Raw genomic sequence first — 23,126 nt, 5'->3', positions numbered from 1 at the left:
GCACTGCCCAAGTAGGCCCATAATTCGGACAAAGAGGAAGCATGCCTACAAGAGCAACACCAAGCACTCCACCAAAGGTGCCATAACTAAGTAGAAAAGGAGAAATGAAAGAATAGATCAGAGACAAACTCCTCCCCATGACCACACAAAACACAATAAGAGGGGCCCTGAAATCCATGTCTACAAAGATTATCCCATGTAAGACATTGGTCATGAGTTACTAGCCACATGAAAAAATTGCACTTGGACCAAGAAAAATTATTCCAAACTTGCTTGCACCAAGGGACCTCAACATCCTCGAATAATTGTCTAATTATCCCCTGATACCCAACAAAGACATGATATTTACCAAACAAAGTACCTTCCCAAGCCAAAACATCTAGTCCTAGCAGAGAGGAACACTCCCTAAATGCCAAAATCTAAGAAAGCTCCTGATGATCCACCTTTGTGCCTCCAGGAGGCCAATCATAAGAGTGCTTCCATCTATAACCAACAATAGGTCCCAATTGATAAGGAGTCTTGTAATGAGCCACTTTATCCCATCCAACAACATGAAAAGAATCAAAGAGAGTCTAAAGATGAGGGCACATGAATAATATGGATGGAAATCCATCCCAAGCATCAGACCAAAACAAAGCCTTAGAGCCTCCCTTACATATCCGAAAAGGGCCTCTCTTAACTAATAGAGCACTAGTCTTCAGAGTATGTCAGATCATAGAGCCATGACCTTCAAGAGGAAGTGCAGAAATAGAGCAAGGATCAATACCACTAAAATATTTATGGGTGATAATAGGAGCCCAAATTTGATGTTGTCCAGAGCACCATTGCCAATAAAGCTTAGCAGCCAACACTTGACTACTCAAGAGAGCCGATCGAAGACCAAAACCACCCTCTTTTTTAGACCTACAAATAGTCTCCTAGCTAATAAAACTCCATTTAATGCTACACAAATTACCACTCCAAAGGAATTGTCGAGAAAGAGCATCAAACTCCTTGAGAAAGTAAACAGGAGTAGCTTGAATCATGCTTCTATAAGTAGGAAGAGCTTGAATAACAGATTGAAAAAGAGTAACCCGAGAAACAGTAGAAAGCCATCTATGAGTCCAATGATTTACCTTTTCTTAAAGCTTGATGATCAATTTTTTTTAGAAAAGTCGTGGCTACCTAGAAACTGCAACAGGGATGCCAAGATAACTCAAAGGAAGTGGCCCAATCTAAAACCATAGGATATCAACAATCCTTTGTTGAATAGAATTAGGAGTGTTAAAAAAGTAAATGGAAGATTTGTGCTCATTAACTTTTTGGCCTAAAGCTGCCAAATAAATATCTAGAGTATGTCGAAAGGCTTCAACTTCCTTGATCCTAGCAAGACCCACAAGAGCAGAATCATCAACAAATCAAAGGGGACAAAGAGTAGGTAAACCATTACCCCACTGCCACCCCTAAATAGAATTCTAGGACACTTGATACTTAATGAATCTGCCCAAGCCCTCAGTCATGATGATGAAAAGATAGGGAGAGAGAGGGTCACCCTGGCAAAGACCTCTAGAGGCATCAAATAGCTAGGAAGGTTGACCATTAAGAATAATTGAAAAAGAAGCAAAAGTAACACAACTCATAGTCCAACTCACCTAGTTAGAGCTAAAGCCAAAGGTAAGAAGAGTATTCCTCAGGAAACTCCATTTAACTCTATCATAGGCCTTAGCCATATCTAGCTTAACAAACATAGATCATTCCTTTGAACTAGCCATAGAGTGAATAGCCTCAGTAGCAATAACCACCCCATCCAAAATTTGTCTTCCAGCCATAAAACCACCTTGTTCCTCTAAGATAATAATGGGGAGCCACCTTTTAATTCTCTCAACAATCAACTTAGTAATGACTTTGTAAACCACTTTACATAAAGCAATTGGTCTAAAAAACTCCAGTTGATTAGCCCCCTCTTTTTGGAATAAGAGTCAAGAAAGTAGAATTCAATTCTTGAAGCATTTGCTTGCTAAAATAGGATTCCTTAACCACCTCCAACAAATCATGATTAATGATGTCCCAGAATTCCTGAAAGAATTCAATTGGATAGCCATCAAGATCAAGAGCCTTTCTCTTAGGCATGTCAAAGACCACCTCCTCTAGCTCTTCCAAATAGATTAGTCGCATGAGATAATCATTCATTCCCTGGATAATAAGGGAAGGAATACAAGATAGAATAATATTTTCTTCATTATCAGTAGGATGATAGTCCTCAAAGAAGAGGGTAGAAAAGTATCGAGTGGCCTCCTGGAACAAAGTTGGCAAGGAAGTTAGTTGGATACCTTGAGAATTAACCAATGAAAAAATATTGCTCTAATTTCTGCAAGATTGCATAGTTTTATGGAAAAAAGTAGTGTTCCTATCACCTCCCTCGAGCCAACCAACTCTAGCCTTTTGCTTCCAAAAAATTTCCTCTTGAAGTTACCATTCTTCTAGAACTCTAGAAGCAAGGGATTTGACCCTTCCACGAACCTTTGAGAAACCTCGATCTCTAATCTTCCTTGTTATGACATCAAGATCTTCTTGAGAAAGCCTCTTCATAGAGTGAAGGTTCCCAAAACATTGTCTATTCCATTGCCTGAGCTACTTTTTAACATATTGAAGCCTTTTAGAAAATGAAAACATAGTAGTACCATAAGAAGGAGCACCATCTCTCCACCAACATAATACAAGATCATGAAGAGAGGAGTCATAAAGCCACATCAATTGGAACTTAAAAGGTGGATGCTTTAGAATAAAAGCTCCCGTAGCAGAAAATTTGAGTGGCCAATGACCATAACCCCTCTAGTCCAAATTTTTCGAAGAGAGAGTGAGGGTGCCACTAACCTAGAAATAAGAAACAAGAAATCTGTCTAGACGTTTTGAGATAGCATTAGCCTCAATCTTTCTATTATTCCAAGTATAAAGACCATTAGAAGGCCTAACATCCGAGAGGTACAAAAGTACTATGTGTTGATGAAGAAGAGCAGAAGAAGGCCCCAATCTAGCCAAACCACCTTGCTTCTCCTCCAAAATTAAACTGAATTGAAGTCTCTACTAACACCCAAGGATGAAAAGAGTGACAATTTCTAGCATACTAAATATGCCTCCAAAGTTCCTCATTGCCCACAAAATCAATAGACGCATACACATTAGTAATCATGATTACCTATCCTGAGTCCAAAGTAGAAGCCACCATAGAGAGAGCTAAGCGAGAAGAAACCTAGCCAAGGGGAGAAATCTTTCGTGAATCAGGTTAGTGCAACAAGTTGGGTCTCACTTTTGGCCAAAAAGTGGAAGTGTTTTCCTGTTTTTGAAATTTTTTGTCAATTGATGTCAAAATTTGAGGTATTTAGAGATTGAATATTTAAAAACTTTAGCAATAAAATTTTTAGTGTTCAAAATCTAGTTTTTGAATATGTAATTTATTTGTGTACCCATATGATAGATTATTTTTTTGGTATGGATCTTTAAAAACCACTTTTTCAAAATGCCTGTTTTAGGACCATACCACGCTCATGTATGAACACCATAATTTGACACAAATAAATGAATTTTTGCAAATCCTTTTAAAGGGAGTTACCTAATACACCTAAGATTGATGAAAATATTTTTCCTTAATTTTTTATTGAACAATTTTATTATTATTAATTATTAATTGGCTATAAAGGTAAATTTTAAAACCTCTCATGTACGGACCACATAATTTGATCAAAATCTCACTTTTTTCAAAAAAAAAAAATTAACATCAAAATAATTGTATTTAGATTGATGAGATATAAATTAATTTAAGAAAAATTATAAAATAAAAAAGTTATTAAAGTTTTAGTGAATGTCACTTTTTAATGTTTAGGAGATAGTTTTGATTAATAAATAATGGAAAAATAACAAATAAACTAATAACACTATAAAATTTACAATTTTGAAATCAAACAGTAAGACCTATAATGGGTTTTTGTCTCATCAAAAAATTCAATGGGGACGACTATAAAAAAATTACGACAATACAAAAAATTGTCGATTAAATGCCTTAGAAAAAAATAGATCATAAAGGCATGGCTTGGTGGGACCAAGCCTATGCCATGCCTCTCCCCAAGGCAAAACCCCATGCAAAAGTCAGGTGCCATACCAAATTTCCACTCATGTCTCAAGAATCGAGCACCCGATTTGTAATTCAAAAATTGGGTGCCCGATTGCTTTCAATTGTCGTACCTAATTATTTAAAAATCGGGTACCCGATTTTTAAGCAATTGGGTACCCGATTTTAAAAAGAATTGGGTACCCATTTTTAATGTACCTATTGGGCCCCAAAAGCTGCCCCACAGACTAAGTTTCAATGATTGAATAATAGTTTCAATCTGCAACAGTGAATTCTGTCAAGCTTATTCTATTTTCTTGTCCTCTTATACAAATTACAAGCTACTGATTCAAATTCAAAATTGGTGCAAACATGGGATCAAAACAATGAAGAAAGAAGAAAGCAAAAGTTCTGACAGATGAGGAGATTGTAGCAAATAAAGAGAATGAAGCACGACGTCAACGAGAGAGAAGACAGAGAATTAGAGACTTGAACAATGTTTCAAAAGAGAAAGACATTGAGGATACCACGCTGGATGAAGAGGTCAAAGAAGAGAACCCAATACAAAAAAATTCAGGTGCACATTCTAATCATGCATTCAATACAAGTGTGTCTCCAAACCCTCAAATTTTCTCTCATGATGAAATTGGTGATTTTTTAGAAGTAGGTTACAATTTAAATGATTTAGATTTTTTTCATGAGAAGCAATTGTCAAATGATCATGCACAAAATACTCCAATTGAAATGCATGCCCCGAAAGGAATACCAAGAAAATTTGAAAATGATATTCAAATCTCAAATAACAATGAAAATAGTAAAGTGTTTGAAAATAAAAATTGCATGAATATATAGATAGAAGCACCAACTACTGAACAAACATGTCAGAATGATAGTAAAGTGTCTGAACATAATTTTCATATTCCTAATGATGTGTTAGATAATCTTGAGGGATTGGTTTCATGGAGACAAATTAGGACACATGCTAATAGATTGTATAGGCATTTTTTTTATAATAAGAAATTTGGGTTTCAATGTCAGTTAATATTGCAACTAATTAAAATGTCTAAAATGCGAAAAGTAATGAGAAGGTTGGGAATGTATGCAAAACCCAAGAATAAAAATGAGTCTTTAAAACAAGTTGTATCCATTGTTGCTAGTGCCTTTGATGTTATCGGAAAGAGAAGTTGGTCTAAAGATAAGAATGCAACGCGATGAGCAATAACAATAGCTTTAGTTAACAAATCAACATCTGAAAAAGATTGATTAGCAACATAAGTGGATATCTTAATGTGAATCGTAAGACTTTAGAAAGAGCTGTAAAGAGAAGGGTTAACTTTGAATGTGATCCAACAAATATTTTATGGACTTCTAGTGGTAGACTCTCGAGATGTGATATGAAACTTAATAGTGAAGTCAAAAGTTTGATTGAAATTTTTTGCCTTGATAATACAAGAGTATCACCTAATTCAAGAGATGTTCTGAAATTGAGAATTGGGTCAATAATACACGATCCACATCCTAAACACCTTTTGGACATGACTCAAACTAAGTTGTTTAAAAAATTTGTAGATGGTAAGGTATTAAATATTACCATTAGTCAAAGATCTTTTGAAAAGTGTAAACCATGGTATGTCAGGATTAACAAGGAAAGAATCACATGTTGTTGTAAAACGCATATTCAATTTCATTACCATTATGATGTCTTTCAATCTATAAGTGGTACCATGCATAGTAAAAATATGTTGCAGGAATGTGGTATAAAAATACCACCTCGAACTATAAAATATTTCATATTAGGTTTGTTTTGTAAGCCACCTAATGATCAATACTTTCTTTTCAATGCATGTCTTTCTGGTACATGTGATATGTGTGGCAATCTTTCTTTGTTAGATGAATGTTTGCATGAAAATGCTTTGACTACTTTTGGAAAACAATTAGTTGAGGTAAAAAGATTCAAAACTATTGAATATCCATTGAAGGATGGGAAGATTGGAACAAGGTGTGATCTAGTTACAGATAAAATTAGTTGTCATGCATTTATGGATGAGTTTAAGAGTGTGATCATACCAAAATATTTTAAACACTCAATATTCTAGATGGCTTGATGGACAATTTTGCATATGTAAGAATACATTTCCAATTAGTACTATATTTTCAGTTGTTGACTTTGCAGAGAACTACATGCTTGCACCACAAGAAGAGGTACAACCACAATATTACAATTCAGTGCAAGTAACAATTTATGTTCATATAGTTTATAGGCATGCACCTGATAGTACAAAGGAGGATCAAAAAATATTGAGAGAGTACCATTTTTATATAAGTGATAATAAACTCCATTCATCTGAGTTTGTCCAATATCATTTCAAAGTCTTTTATGATAATTTAAAAGAGAGACAAATTCAAATGACACAACATTGGATATGGTCAGATAATTGGACAGGACAATTCAAGAATGCTAGAATGTTCTATTGGTTGAGTAGGACACATAGGCAAACTAACATCCAATATGTGTGGAGTTTTTTTTGAGGCTGGACATGGTAAAGGAGAACATGATGGTGCTAGTGCATGTGTGAAGAGAGCCCTTAGTAAAGAGCAATTAAAATTTGAGGAAAAAGCTAAATTCAAAAATGCACATGAGATTGTCGAATGGTGTAACAAATATTTATACATGGGATCAAGTCAGAACTCTACAATCAAACGTTTCTTCTACCTATTTGAAGAAAATAATATCTCTTCAAGATATGACTGTGATACAATTAGTGGGTCAGCTAAATGGCATTCATTTAGGAGTTCAAATTCTAACACTTGGACTATATGGACTAGGGAGCTTGCTTATTTTTGTCAATTTTTTCTTGTAGGTGAATGGAAAGAATGTGCGAATACAGAATGGGTTGAAGATTGGAAAAAAAGATCATTAGCACCTATTGACACACATTTTGAAGATGATATAGTAAATGAAGGCCAAAATGTTACTTTTGCATTAGAAGACTATGATCGTATTTCAGACCTCATAGAACCTGGTATGCACAATTTAATTAGATTTTTTTGTGATCTCATGCTTCAATTTATATAATTTGCATATGTACACTCATGTGATTAAAGTGTTTATGTACTTTATCTTATCTTGTAGGACATGTTTATGTTGTTATTGCACCTAGTGATAACGATGAACATACTGAGTATTGGCTAGCTAGATGTGTGGAACCTAAGAAAAAATTGACATGTCATCAAGTAGACAATGATGGTTTTGAGTATCCAATTGGGTCTTTAGTTGTAGCTGGCACCTGGCTACGTAGATACCTAATAAGAAGAAATGGTTTGCCAGCATTTGAAGACTACCAAACTGAAAAGAAAATTTTACACTATTCTCATTTGGTTATGGCAACAAATATCAAATTAGAAAGATACAAAGAGAGACCCACCAATAAGGTATTATGGACAATTTCAATGGACGAGCACGAGACAATCATAGATGCATTGCAAAAGAGAGAGGATGTAGATGGTACAATGGGATGACTACATTTAAATCAAACACATGCAAGTTTTTTCATTATTGTATTATTTATATATGTGTGTAATTATATAATTTAATTACATGTATGTTTGTGTTGTCAATACCAATTTAGAGAACTTATATATACCTCTTATTCAGGTCTCAATTACAATTTATGCAAATTTAAATGTTAAAGTGGATCGAACATCAACATCTTGTGCAATTTCACATAGTAAGTACATACACATTACACATATATTTACATAGTTCAGATACCTTGAATATAAATTTATGTGTTTATTAACATGTATTTTTGTTTTACAATTTTATTTTACAGGACCTCGTTTGAAGAGATGTGTTGAACGAATTTTATGTTTTAAGTTCACTTCTATAAATCTATCATTGACATTGTCTTACATATATTGTGAAATATGTTGTACAAACTAATTTAAAAATGAGAGTTTACTTCTATTTGAAAGTTAAAGGTATGCACTTGATAAATTATAAATTAATTGTCAATTTAAGTAATGACCTCTTATTTTGTTCCATTACTTTTACATTCAAGCATGTTTAAATTAATGTTTGTTTGAAGTTTCAAATTACTATTGATTGTAATATTAAAAACAAGTCACTTATACATGATAATTTAAAGATCATTACTCATTGTATTCATTGTATTGATTATATCTTACATTACCAAACAACACATTAAGATCACTTATGATACATTGTTAGGTACATTATCCATACATGTGTGTCTTAAGGGGACATGGGAGTCCTAATAGGTCATAATAATTTCTATATGTTTTAATAACTATTAATATGTTTACTAGCACATAATAGGTATTATTAGGTGATAATGAGTCTTACATTACCAAACAACACATTAAGATCACTTATGATACATTGTTAGGTACGTTATCCATACATGTGTGTCTTAAGGGGACATAGGAGTCCTAATAGGTCATTATGTTTGTTATAGGTTATGATAGGTATTCATATGTTTACTACCACATAATAGGTCTTATTAGGTAATAATGACTCTTACATTACCAAACAACACATTAATATCACTTATGATACATTGTTAGGTACGTTATCCATACATGTGTGTCTTAAGGGGACATAGGAGTCCTAATAGGTTATTATGTCTATTATAAGTTATGATAGGTATTCATATGTTTACTACCACATAATAGGTCTTATTAGGTGATAATGAATCTTACATTACCAAACAACACATTAAGATCACTTATGATACATTGTTAGGTACATTATCCATACATGTGTGTCTTAAGGGGACATAGGAGTCCTAATAGGTCATTATGTCTGTTATAAGTTATGATATGTATTCATATGTTTACTATGACATAATAGGTCCTATTATGTGATAATGAGTCTTACATTACCAAAAAACACATTAATATCACTTATTATACATTGTTAGGTACGTTATCCATACATGTGTGTCTTAAGGAGACATAGGAGTCCTCATAGGTCATTATGTCTATTATAGGTTATGATAGGTATTCATATGTTTACTACCACATAATAGGTCTTATTAGGTAATAATTACTCTTACATTACCAAACAACACATTAATATCACCTATGATACATTGTTAGGTACGTTATCCATACATGTGTGTCTTAAGGGGACATAGGAGTCCTAATAGGTCATTATGTCTATTATAGGTTATGATAGGTATTCATATGTTTACTACCACATAATAGGTCTTATTAGGTAATAATGACTCTTACATTACCAAACAACACATTAATATCACTTATGATACAATATTAGGTATGTTATCCATACATGTGTGTCTTAAGGGGACATAGGAGTTCTAATAGGTCATTATGTTTGTTATAAGTTATGATAGGTATTCATATGTTTACCAACACATAATAGGTATTGTTAGATGATAATGAGTCTTACATTACCAAACAACACATTAAGATCACATATGATACATTGTTAGGTACGTTATCAATACATTTTTTAATCTAGTAGGTCAATTTTATTTGTATGAATCTCAATGCATAAATTTGATGTGATATTTATCCAATAATCCTCTATAGATAGTTAAAATTATTGTTCATCTTGCATATATACTTACAAAATGTGTCATATGTTCATGAATAAAATATGTCAAAATAAAGAAAATGGTTTGAATATACTTAAAACATGATGAAACATAATAATATATACTACATACACAAGCATGATAAGAAGTCATAAAAAAATAGTACATGGTCTAACATACATCATAACATGATCTATGAAGTGAAAAAATACATGGTCTAACATACAGTTGTAATTGTCCTAACACAAAGTGTATACATCATAAAAACACAATCTATAGGTGCCAACAAGACCTAATCTATCTAATCGAATATCCTCTTTACTCCATGCGAAGAGGACTCAGATGGATCATCATGTGTAATATGAGCCATCTCGTCATGTTGGACACCCTATGAGGTAGATGGATAACCTTGTGTAACATGAGGCACATCTCACCATGTACATGCTTAATTGAAATGGGTTTCAAAATCTAGCTTGCAAATAAATTAAATATTCACTACATAATAAAATAAATACCACATGAGATGAGTGTCCCTCAGTAATGGGAGGAGGCGCACTGTGAAAACTACCAAATGCAATAGTGGTGAGGTCCTGTAATTTACAATACATACATTTTTAAAATTTGATTTTAGAGCATAATGAACTATACATTATGTACATAAATCACAATATTGACCTCAAATGACAATGTAGGTACCTCCATCTAGCTAAGTCTTGTGCTCTCAGCAACACTCATGGTGACATAGTCCTAAAATTATGGATACATAAATGTTTAGTAAAAATTAAATATACATGAATAATTACAAAGTAAATAATTTGTACACTACATTTTTTATACACTATAAATTTAACATGTATATACACATATATATATCATACCTAAGTGATAGCCAATGTCACAAATGTGTCTACAAGTATGCTAGCATGATAATCATAAGATGGAGTCAAAAATAGACTATACTGAGGCGTATATGGATGAGTATGATATGGCTCCTATTTGTAAAATCAAAACACAAAATATATATACATGTGAGTCAAAATTGTTCAAATTATAAGTTAATAACAATTTACATACATAAAAATAATTCAAATTATTTGTCTTCAGTCAAAAGTTCATACCGCATGTATTTGAGGCTATGCCTTAGTGGTAACTGGAGTAGGACATGTACTAACATCAATCTGTGTAGATGAGGAATATCCCTACAAAATTAGATAAAAAGAACATATAAGCGCATGTTATTAAATTCAAGTTTGAATGTACATTTTTATAGTGTAATTCAAAGTGCATACCCTATAAGGGATGCCAATGTCTGTAGGTCTCGAAAAAAGAGTATACTGCCTCCTAGGAGGAACAATATCATCCATCCTCTATTATTTCAAAAGTACAAATTAATATGGTTAATACAATTACACATATATGTAGAAAGTAAATAATTATGTGTACTTTATATTTATATTAAAATTAAAATTTTACCTGCTACTCTTGACTCTCTCCAGGCTCTCCTTGTTGCATGAGGTCAACAAATGATGACACATCTATCTCATCACTACCATCACCATGGGCAATGCATACATCATCATCAAAATCTGAACCCTCAACATAATGACCATCATGTGCTACATCAGGATCACTTTGGGGGCCTGTGCATATGTCTCCACAACTAGTACAAACATGGCCAAGTGGAGGAGTATGTACCGCCTACGTCCACTGCTGTACTAAATTTCCCAAAAGGGCACTCAAATGGGTAAGAGTAGATGAAACTACTCGATGATGGTGAGGAGCAGGCACAATAGGCATAGGAAGAGGTACAAGGGGTTTAGCTCACCTGCAATTTCTCATTCTATCACTCAGCTTTTCCCTAGGCCTATCCTGACGCATCCCTCTACCAACCCCCTAAAATTCTTTCATATCAAAATAGTTGGGTTTCAAACCCAACTCAAACTCAGCCCATAAATTCCTAAGGAAGTACATGGGCACCTCATGGTTAGTGTGTGGTGGATGGTCAAATACCATCCACCACCACTCCCAAAAATGTGCTGCTATACGTGGATGTGTACACCACCTAATCGAAATGTGAGGCTTCTTGTCATTAATTTCTTCACCCATCTTAGGGTTTACAAAATAATGTTTAAAATTCCCTTTACCTATATGCAGGTTATAAACCTATCTGTATGATAAGCCGTCAGAGTAGAAGGCACACATGATTTCCCTCCACAATCTAAATGAATCAATGTCTAAATCAAAATGATGGATGGAGGCAATCATGCCTTGCATGCTATTTGCAAGATGAAGTAGGTGAGGGGGGGAGTGTCTCTCATGTCGTATAGCCTCTATATCACACATGAGGTCATTGAGGTTATAACTCATAGTCTCATGGAGCTCATCTGTGATGGGTGGTGGAGGTGTGGGTGGAGGTGGAGGTTGAGGTGGAAGTGGAGATGGAGGGGGCAGAGGTGAGGGTGTGGGAGGGGGAGAGGGTGGTGGTGGGTCCATTAAATATAATCTGCATATATGTTTAAACAACATAAAACATGACAAAATTACTATTTAATAAAATTTAAATCTAAAATTTATCAACAAGATCTATATAAATGTGCATATCTTTATTAAAATCATATCAATTAAATAAATAAAGTTAAACACTTAAGTCAAATTAAACATTAAATACTGAATTTTTAAGTCTAATCATAAAATAATACTCCAAAAAATTATATCTAGGTTAGATCAAGGTTTCTTTTCATAAAACAGGAGCCACCAAGCTAATTTTTCTTTCATGTACACTTATTTTGTGACACTGGGGAATTGTATGAACTCATTATGCATTATATGTTCATCTCAAGATGAAACAAAGTTAAGATTATGGCAAGGTTATGGTTTACAATTTTGTTTTGTTAACTGTTTTCATGATGGCTAAGCTTAAGATTATTATAATGATTATGGTCCTTTAATGTTAGGGAACTTACCTAGGATTATGGTTTTAGTTAGAATTATATTTAGGTTTTGGATATTTATTATGGCCCTATTGTTTATAGGATATATAATAGATGGTGTTAGGATGAGAGTTAAGGTTATAATTAGAATGAAAGCTTAGAGATAGAATTATGACTTGATTAAAAATTATTTATGATTATAGTTTGAATCCTACATATTATCCTCTTTTTAATGCAAACTATAAGTGTAGATCATGTCAGGTAATGAACTAATACGTGTGAACCCTATCCCTAACCATATAATAATCCTAATTCTAATCATAATCCATAATTCATTACCTTATGAAGCTTTGGCTATCCATTTTATTGCCAAAGTAATCCCTTGAACTTTCTTAAATTTTTCATTCCAACTTACTAATCTCCTTTCTTTATGTGAACTACTCCTGGTAGCACGATTCTTCATATTTCCTTTTCCATGTGACCATAAAATGTTCCTAATAGATTTATATAGAAGACCAAACTAATTTAAATAAAATAAGCAGGAAGAAGAGTAGCACACTCAATATGAGGAGAGAATCTTTTAACATACTTGAATTCTACCAACCAAAGTGAGATAATTAGAGTTCCAGTTGTTGAGTTTTCCAAAGATTTTCTTGTTGATTTAAAGACACATTTCATTTATATGTTAGGGTTTACTACAAATGGAATCCCTAGGTACCTAACCACTTAATTATGATATCTCCATCCAATACCATATTTACTACACAAGGTAGGGGACTCAATATTTAGCCCCAATAAGATAGACGTAGAGACATAAATCTTACTACCCGATATAAAGAAAAGAGGTCCAATTTGATCATTAAATGACTCGTGTTGCACTCTTCTAGCTTAAAAAGAATACAAATATTATCAACAAACTATACTTTAGATACTTATTAATTATTTGGAGAGTAGATCCTCTAACTTTTAGAGACAACTGGTTATCTCTAAGGAGATAATGTAATGAGTCAACAACAATAAAAAATAAAGAGGATGCAAGAGGACACCCTTTCATAATTGATCTAGAGAACCCTAAAAATTATGATCTAACTCCATTAATTTCTCTACTAAAACCCTGAGAAAAATCATAAGAGAGGACACCATTTGACATAATATTGGATGGAATCCTAGGCTTGCAACATCATCATAGTGAAACTCCATTCCACCCTTTTGTAGACATTTTCATAATCAATTACTTGAGCATGCCTACAATCTATCTTGGAAATGTTTTCCAATCCAAAGTCTTCCAATAGGTTATTGAGTTCTCCAATATGTATAAATATCCTTAACAAAACACTTTTGTGTAGGGTTAATGATCTTGGGTAGGATATGTTCTAATCTAGAGGCTAAGACATTGGAAAGAATTTTGTATGATATGTATTTAGGAGTGTCTTATCTCTAATTTTTAATGAGATTCTTATCTCCCCTTGGGGATCAATTTTATGAGCCCTCCATTGATTACTTGACCTAAAGATTTCTCATTACTAATTTTTTGGATGGAGGAGCTGATTTATGATAGAAATGGGTTTATCAAGGAATAATGCATCTTCATTAGGAATGATGGTTCTCATTTTATCCCTATCTTCTAAATCATTTTTCTGTCATAATCTTCTAACCAAAAAAAATGATAGTAAAATTAGGAAAAAGATCTTACTATATATCACTAGGGGGTGGGTATTTCTTTTTATAGAATAAGGCAATATTTTCTTATGTGGCCTTCCATTCTGCAAAGGCAATAAACATTTAGGCTACCCATACAGGAAAATAGGAAACAAATAGGGGAATCTCCAGTCTCCAAAAAAAAACTTTTAGGCACTTCCAAACCAAGATAAATAGAAATTAGTCCACCCTAACATAATTATCTAGTTAGGGATTGGAGTGTTAGAGTGCTTCAATACCCTCCTAATTAGATATTACATGATGAATACTCACTTAGGATATAAAAGTTTAGGCATCCAGTGATAAAACAAGTTATTCACTTCTTTAGATATATTATTAGGCATCCAAGGGTGTAGTCTGCGCTCCTACTCGCATAGATGCATGATTCATTCAAGTCTCTTCTAATTTTTTTATGATGTATCATTTTGAGACCTTGATATCAATGTTTAATTAGTTTTAGGATTAGGGTTCAATTTTGTTTATTGTTTGATTAGGTTTACATGCTTAGGTTTCAATTAGGACAAGAGTTAATAAATTGAATTAAGTTTTAAAGTGCTAAATTTGGTTTTAGATATACAATTATAGTTAGACCTTTTAGATTAAAAACCAACATTAATTCAAAAAAGTTAGGTTTGAATTTTGTTTTAAAGTGTTGAATATATTATTGAGTTCTAGTTTAGGGTGATTTGGTTTAGTCTTAAGGTCAATGTTTAACTTGGTTCAATCTTAGGGTAATGGTTCAATTTGGTTAATGGTTGGGGAAAGGATTCAAGGTTAAATTCAAGGTTTGTACTATTAAGTTGGGATATATAATTAGGTTTATGATCATGGTTTAATTTAATTTGGTTTATAAGTATAATATTAATTAGTTAAGGGCCATAATTACCTTTCAATCTAGTTTGATATATTCAATTTGGTTTAGGGTTACCTAGGGGTTAGTTTATTTTAGTGTTGAATATTAAGATATAATGCTTCGATATCACTCATTTTTTGATATTTTGATTATATCACCCCTATACATTGATAGTATATGCGATGAATCTTACAAATATTATTTGATCTCATTACATGTGTCATGGTAAATTTTTTTAGTTTATGTACATGAGATGCTCCTATATATGGTGTTTTATACCTAATTACCCTTCTTGATTATCTATGATGGACATGTCGTAAATGACACATCTCTATATGATTCTTTTGATATGATATGCATTGATAATATATATAATGAAAATTTTAAATCCTTCCTATGTAATAAATGATGTAATTAGATATGTACAAATATTTTTAGATTCACATGTACATGACATGTAGATGTAGATATGATGCTCCTCTAGGATAATTTAGTTTATCATAAATAAGGTTACAATTTTAGGGTTTGACATTTATAAAATTAGTACTCAAGGTAAGATAGGAAAGTTATTTAATTATTTATATATTACCTGGTGTAGGTTTTAGCAAATTAGGATTAAGGTTAAGATGATAGTAAGGGTTATGATTAGAGTTAAATTCAATACAAATTGACATTATAGTTAATCCTAAATGATGCCCAACCAAGGGATTCAAAGAACTAATCAAAAGTTTTACTAAGCAAGCAATAACATACATACAATGATTTACATTTATAAAAAATATAAGAGATTGCATTCCTTAATGAGCACATTTACATTTTATTTTTAAATAAATATAAGTACTAAAAGTAAAATAAATAACACATCCACATGAAAGAATATTAACTACTTCAGTTCAATCCATTTAAATAATATATACATTTGTTCTGAATGCCACTTGGAAAATTAATTCAAAATGCACAATCATCCATTATACATGTCACGGGGTATGAAAGGCTAAAAGAATATACATTTATAAAATAGTTTACATCATCCATTTTCGATCCATGAAACAAAGTACAATGCAATTTAAGTAAAATCATTTTAAATACTAAGTTTTTTGTTTGGATCCCTTGGCAAGGTGTTATGTGATTAAGTACTCAGTTATATATGTTTAAGGTTTTATTGTACATAACTATATGGTTAGGTCAAGATTATAGTTTAAACAATGAATTTAGGTCAAGGTTATAGTTTAAACAAGTTCGAGGTTATATGGTTCTAGGTCAAGGTTACATTTATTTGTAATTACATGATTAAACAATGAATTTACATCTAATCTAATCATTCAACATTGTAATAAATACACAAATTAAATACATTTCAAAACATCTAAAATAATAATTTTTTAAATAAAAATTTACAAAACTATATTTTAATTAACAGATACAAAAATTTAAACATCTGTCATGTTCCCTTTTTAAATAATTAAAAATAATAATCTTTGCTAAGGCAGGCAGGCCCAAAAAGGTGAAGTTTTGGAAAAAGGGGATAATCTTTGGAAGCTAATGGACTAATAAATGAAAATTATTATTAAAATATGTTTTATTAACCCCTCTTAGATGTGAGTTAGGATTATGCTCTCTTTTAAGGGGTTTGGAGGCATTTTGGGCTGATTCTAGAACTTGATTTTTGCGCATTGCTTTGTTGTTCTTCAGAGGCTGCCAAACCTGTGGAGAAGGAGACCCAAGAATGGGAGTTTGCAGGTTTCTAGGAAGGCTAAGGATAGGAGTTTGAAGCCATTCCATGAGCATGCTCATGCAGAGTTTTCCTTTGTGCTGAATAGTGCAGATTTGTGAGTTTTCAGATCTAGAAATGTCATTTTGCAGGCTGTTATGCTACTGAAATTTCTATAAAAAATGTCCACTTTCAGATTTATTAATAATATGTGAAGCTGTGAAGTTTTTGGCACTATTTCCAGCATACCCGATTTGGGGTTTATTGAGAAATTGGTGGATCTTTGAAATATTGGTTGTTTGATCTTAAAGATCTGATTAGAGGCTTGAAATATCATATAAAATTAGAAAAGAGACATTTTAGTGATATCAGAGCCATGATCTTGCCATCCTGAGGGTTTGTAGAAGTTTGCATGTTAGTTTTGACAACTACCCAAATCTTGCATGTCAAAATTTATGGTTGCATGCTACTTATAATCATTTGCATGTTAGTTCTTGGTGAATTTGGTGCTTGTATGTTGCTTCTATTCAGCTACATGTCAAAAGCTATGATTGCATGCTACTCCTAATCATTTTCATGTTAGTTCTCGGTGAATTTGGTGGTTGCATGTTGCTTCTAATCAGTTGCATGTCAAAATATATGGTTGCATGTTAGTTCTTGGTGTTTGAAGAAGTTATAACCTATTGGGGTTACACTCTACTTTATCTAGAATGGATAGGTATAGTACAGAGTCTCAGAGGACATGATCTTGGACAATTGATATCCAGAGTCAGAATAGTAGAAAGGATGGTTATTTAGACATTCGAGATAAACTTATGAAAATAAGCCATGAAATGTCTAAACAGTTGGTTGAGCACCACCATATGATGAATGACATGTTGTCCGACCCAGCTAAGGTGGATAAGTTGACTGGATTTCTATTTGGCAGATTTTCTCACAAGGCAGATGACACAATTACCAAGAACTTACATGAGGAGTTTGAGAAACTAGCTTATAGCCAGGAAGAGGTCTCAAATTCTACTCTGCCATAGGAGGTAGTGGGTTTAGATGATGATTATGAGGATGTTGTTGTGCATGATGGTGAGATACTTGGTAAAGATGAGCAGACATTGAGCATTCATGACTTTGTTGAGAAAGAGTACCAGGCATAGTTAGATGCTTCATCACACGAGGTTGAGGCAGGTAGTACTTCACATGATTTGTCCAGCCAGCTAAAGGTGAACAAAGATAGTATTGTGACTTCACTATCTCATCATGGCAAGATGCGAGATATGATAGAGGATCACATTCAGATGATTTAGTTATAGGGTAGACATAACGGAGTTCAGGCAAAGTCTCCTTGTGTTGACTTACAAGTGATTAGGGAAGGAATGGGAATGATGAAGTTGAGTTATTTACATCTTCTATCAGATCGTGACCATCTTCTTAGCCTTGTCAGATATTCAGATGCCTTGAGGAGGAAGGAGGAGGAAGTTGACATGCTTTAGCTTCTTTGGTGAATACTCCATTGGCATTACAAGACTGGGAGAGACATGGGGATAAGCATGGCATGGAATTGAGTTTAGTTTCATCTTGCACTCCTAATACTCAGCTTTCTGTGAACGGTAGATCATATTTGGACATTGATAATGTTGCGAGTTCATCTTGCATTCACATCTAGGATATAGGGACAATGTCAGACAGGTATGTGAAATTAGTTTCTATTGGTCATATTACTCAGGTGAGGAGTTTGCTTGAGTTACCAGCTGATTATAGTTTATGGATATGGACTCGAGATTGTTATAGTGGCATTTGGGATTTAGTTGACTGGAGATCTTTAACACTTTTTGGTATTAGTGTTTGTTTGGGTGCTATCATGGATTTGATTAGCAGATTGCACGGTGTTGTCTTTTCTTGTGCTAGCAGCTTGTCTAATGTTGGTATTAGTTTTTGTACACCAGTGTTGGGCTTTGTTCATATATCCAGTCAACCATACTTTCTGGAATGTGTTGATGATCTTTCATATGTGGTAGTGTGTACAGATGAGTCCCAAGATCATATTGGCATTAATGACATCCAGGAGGATGTAGTAGGCAGTTTTGAAGACTTAGTTTCCTTGGGTACAAAGGAGTTGGATAGCAGTGCTACAATTTTTGATACTCCATTTGTTGATATAAGCTTTAGATTTGATTCATAGGATATGGATGGTAATAATCTAGAGACTAGTAACTTTGAGGATACTCCTTTAGACAGTGCATCAGAGGAGGTTTGTAGGAGACAGTCAAGCTAGTGCCATCATGTGTCTAATCAGTTGAGAGTTAGTGAGCGAGACATTTCTATCACTTGCCAACATTTTGATGCTGCTCATCAATTGTTAGTAGTTTATGGATGGGGTTCTCCTACTAGTGATGAGTTGGGAGGCAATTATCTTTCCTTGACAGAGTTCCACTCTTTATGGGAGGCTATCCAGATTTTGAGATAGGATTATATGCAGTTGGTAGTTGACAGAGATTATCTTATGGAGTGGGGTAGTACAACATATGATGCATTGTTGGCCAAGGAAGATGAGGTGAGTGAGCTTATTGAGCAGCTTGAGGTGACTTCTGAGATTCTTGAGATTACACAGTTGGCTTTCAAGGAGTCACAGTTTCATTTGGCTAAGGTGACCATGGAATTAGAGAAACTACAATCTTTACTAGATTCTGTATAGTCACAAGTTGTGGTGTCTGATGATCCGAGGATGTCCATGGTCGAGATTGTCAAAGATAGTGGAGATGGGTTCATCCTTGATACTAACATTGGCATATCAGGTTCATCCCCACTAGAGTCAGGTTTAATTGAGTTGGGTACTACAACAAATTGTTGTGGTATGCCTGACATGGTGGTGACCTCTAGCACTAATGGCACGAAGACTAGAGATGTTGTATCAAAGACCATGTGTGATGTTGGTGAGCCGATAGTTGGCATGGTTCCTGCTAGTAATACTACTCCCTTGGCGATGTCTTTAGAGGTAGTAGTCAGTTTCAACTTGGTTAGTGATCAATTGCAGTTAGTTACATCTAGATTACAGTCTGAGCCACTAACTGAGATTGGCGCATTCTATCAACATTACATTGTGAGTTATGCTCATCAATTTACCTTTGATGACCATGTTGATGAGATGATGATACAGAGATGTACTTTGGTTCCTAGTGCTTATCATCAGTTATGGGATAGTTTAATGCCTCGGATGAGAGTTGTGATGGGCACAACATGGCAATAGGTTCTACAGTTGACAGCTTGATAATACATGACTTAGAGGAGGAGTTTCAGAGTGATGCTTCAACGGGTGTTGTTATTGATTCTACTCCTTTGGCTATGACATCTCCTGACTTAGCTAGTGATCAATCACAGTGGGTTGTATCACTTGTTCATGGTGAGTTGTTGATCGAGGTTGGTTTTTTTTATCAACATTATATTGCAAGGTATGTACATCAATTAGCATTTGATCCTTGTGTTGAGGAGTTGATGGCAGGAAAATTTGGTTTGGGTTCCAATTCTTGCTGTTTATCTTGTGATGGCTTTTCACCATCAAGGGTGTATGGGAGTTATGGTTATGAGACAGTGGTTGGTGATCTACAGAGTTGTGTTGACTGCAAGAGTTGTATAGTGTGTGGATTCTCCATACTTGGTACAGTTTCATTCGAGAGCATTCACCATTGTTGTAGAGTTGGATTGTACATTCCGTATAGGCCAGTGGAATGCATTGATGGTATTTACTATGTTGGTAGTTTGATTTTTCCACTTTACTTGGGTTTTGATGTTCTAAGAGTTTGTGTCTCATGGGTTTCTGACTATGGCAGTGGTGATTTTGGAGTTTCGTTGAGCTGTAATTGTTAGTTTGATTATGGATTCCTCTTGGTCATATTGCAGAGGATATTGCAGGAGCCTGTGTTAATTGGCAGTAGTATAGTTCATGACTACATTTGGGATCTAGGTGGATTGATTGGTTTATTGTTCAGCCATTGCTTGAGGACAAGCAATATTTGGGAGGGGAGGACTTGTCATGTCCCCTTTTCAAATAATTAAAAATAAAAATCTTTGCTAAGGCAGGCAGGCCCAAAAAGGTGAAGTTTTGGAAAAAGGGGATAATATTTGGAAGCTAATGGACTAATAAATGAATATTATTATTAAAATATGTTTTATTAACCCCTCTTAGATGTGAGTTAGGGTTATGCTCTCTTTTAAGGGGTTTGGAGGCATTTTGGGCTGATTCTAGAACTTGATTTTTGTGCATTTCTTTGTTGTTCTTCAGAGGTTGCCAAACCTGTGGAGAAGGAGACCCAAGAATGGGAGTTTGCAGGTTTCTAGGAAGGCTAAGGATGGGAGTTTGAAGCCATTCCATGTGCATGCTCATGCAGAGTTTGCCTTTATGCTGAACAGTGCAGATTTGTGAGTTTTTGGATCTGGAAATGTCATTTTGTAGGTTGTTATGCTGCTGAAATTTCTATAAAAAATGTCCACTTTTAGATTTATTAATAACATGTGAAGCTGTGAAGTATTTGGCACTATATCCAGCATACCCGATTTGGGGTTTATTGAGAAATTGGTGGATCTTTGAAATATTGGTTGTTTGATCTTAAAGATCTGATTAGAGGCTTGAAATATCATATAAAATCAGAAAATGGACATTTCAATATTTACTCATTAACAATGTAAATTTACAATTTTACATATATTAAAACTGAAAAAATAAATAAATTAACATACATATAAAACGTAAAATTGAAAAAAATAAAGTAAAATAGTACAAAACATATTAAAATACCTAGTATATCAAAAACTAGCAGCAGGGGGGTGGTTAGTAGGGCTAAAAATTGGGCTCCTGTATGCATCTCTAATCAAGCTTTCATTTTTGAAGTCATGAAAATGACTTCAAAAATGCCAAAAAATGGGTTTAATAAAGTCTTTCAAACCAGGTACCCGATTTTAAAGAAATCGGGTACCTGATTCTAAAAGCAATCAGGTGCCTGATTCTAAAAGCAATCAGGTGCCTGATATTTGAGCGGCTCGGCACTCGATCCACTTTTAAATATCAGGTACCTAATTTTTGAATTTCGACTCAAGTGCCCGAAGCTTGATTTTAGAAACTGGTACTCGATTTTAGAAAAATTGGGTACCCATTTTTGAGAAGTACAATTCCACAGATTTGACTTCCGCAAAATTGTGACCCAACTTCTTGTGGTCACCCAATCCCAAAAGATAACCAAACCACCAGCACTTCCCATAGCCCCAACAATTACTGGTATTTCTCACGAGGCCAAATACTAGAGGCATATCAAACTATAGACTCCACAAAGAGCTTAGTCTCTTGGATACAAAAAACATCTGGAGAATAATCAACCACCAAATTTTGAATAGCCTTTTGTCTAGGAATGCTATTCAACCCCCTAATATTCTATGTGAGAATAATCATCATTGAGTAGAATGGGGAAAATGAGCATCCAATGGTTTCACTGACCCAAACTTTATCAATATATCTCCTATGAGTTTAATCTTCTCTTGGTCTATTGTGTGTCCACTCCTTAGAGGATTAAAGGAAACCCACTTAAAGGGTCTATGCATCAACCCCAAGGGGAGAGGAGACCCCTTACCCATACTAGATGCTAGCACATCCTTAACTTGCACTTAATTGAAGTTCCATTCATTGTGTTTTTTTACGTGTAGGCAAAGACTAACTTGTACATGGACAAAAAATCAAGGAACTATTGAGGAAGACTCCCAAAGTGAACTTGATGAGATTAATCCAGAATCTTAGTGGATTGTTGGACCTCTTGATGATGATGTTGATAAGTATGTTATGGAGCTTGATGATTTGGTAGTCTTGGAAGAAGCTAGCCATCCAATTCATATTGTTGGAGTTAGGGAAGACACTTTTCAAGAAACATCATTAGTGTCACATGCCCCTAGCATCTCACTGGCTACATTTGATTTTTGGAACTTTGTACATAGTTTATAGGTCAACTTTGTATATAGTCACAAACTTTATTGTTATTGACATTTTAATATATTTTTCCATGTAGTTATTTTCTATGATATTGTGGTATGTTTTGTGCAATGTAACCAACGCTATGAATTTAAATTTTTCTTTTTATTTCGTTTTACAATTAATGGGCTCAACTCGATATTTTATTTGCTCTTAGTATATCTATGCAATGGAAATTTTCCCTTTAATATTAAAAAAATATAAGTACTTTTTGACTTTTTAAAAAATTATCAAATTTTACCTTGTTTTCATGAATCCAATTTT

This window comes from Cupressus sempervirens, chromosome 8, assembly GCF_028749045.1.
Source record: "Cupressus sempervirens isolate cs-2001-9-10 chromosome 8, ASM2874904v1, whole genome shotgun sequence".
NCBI classification, from domain to species: Eukaryota; Viridiplantae; Streptophyta; class Pinopsida; order Cupressales; family Cupressaceae; genus Cupressus; species Cupressus sempervirens.
This window is presented reverse-complemented; position numbering follows the sequence as displayed.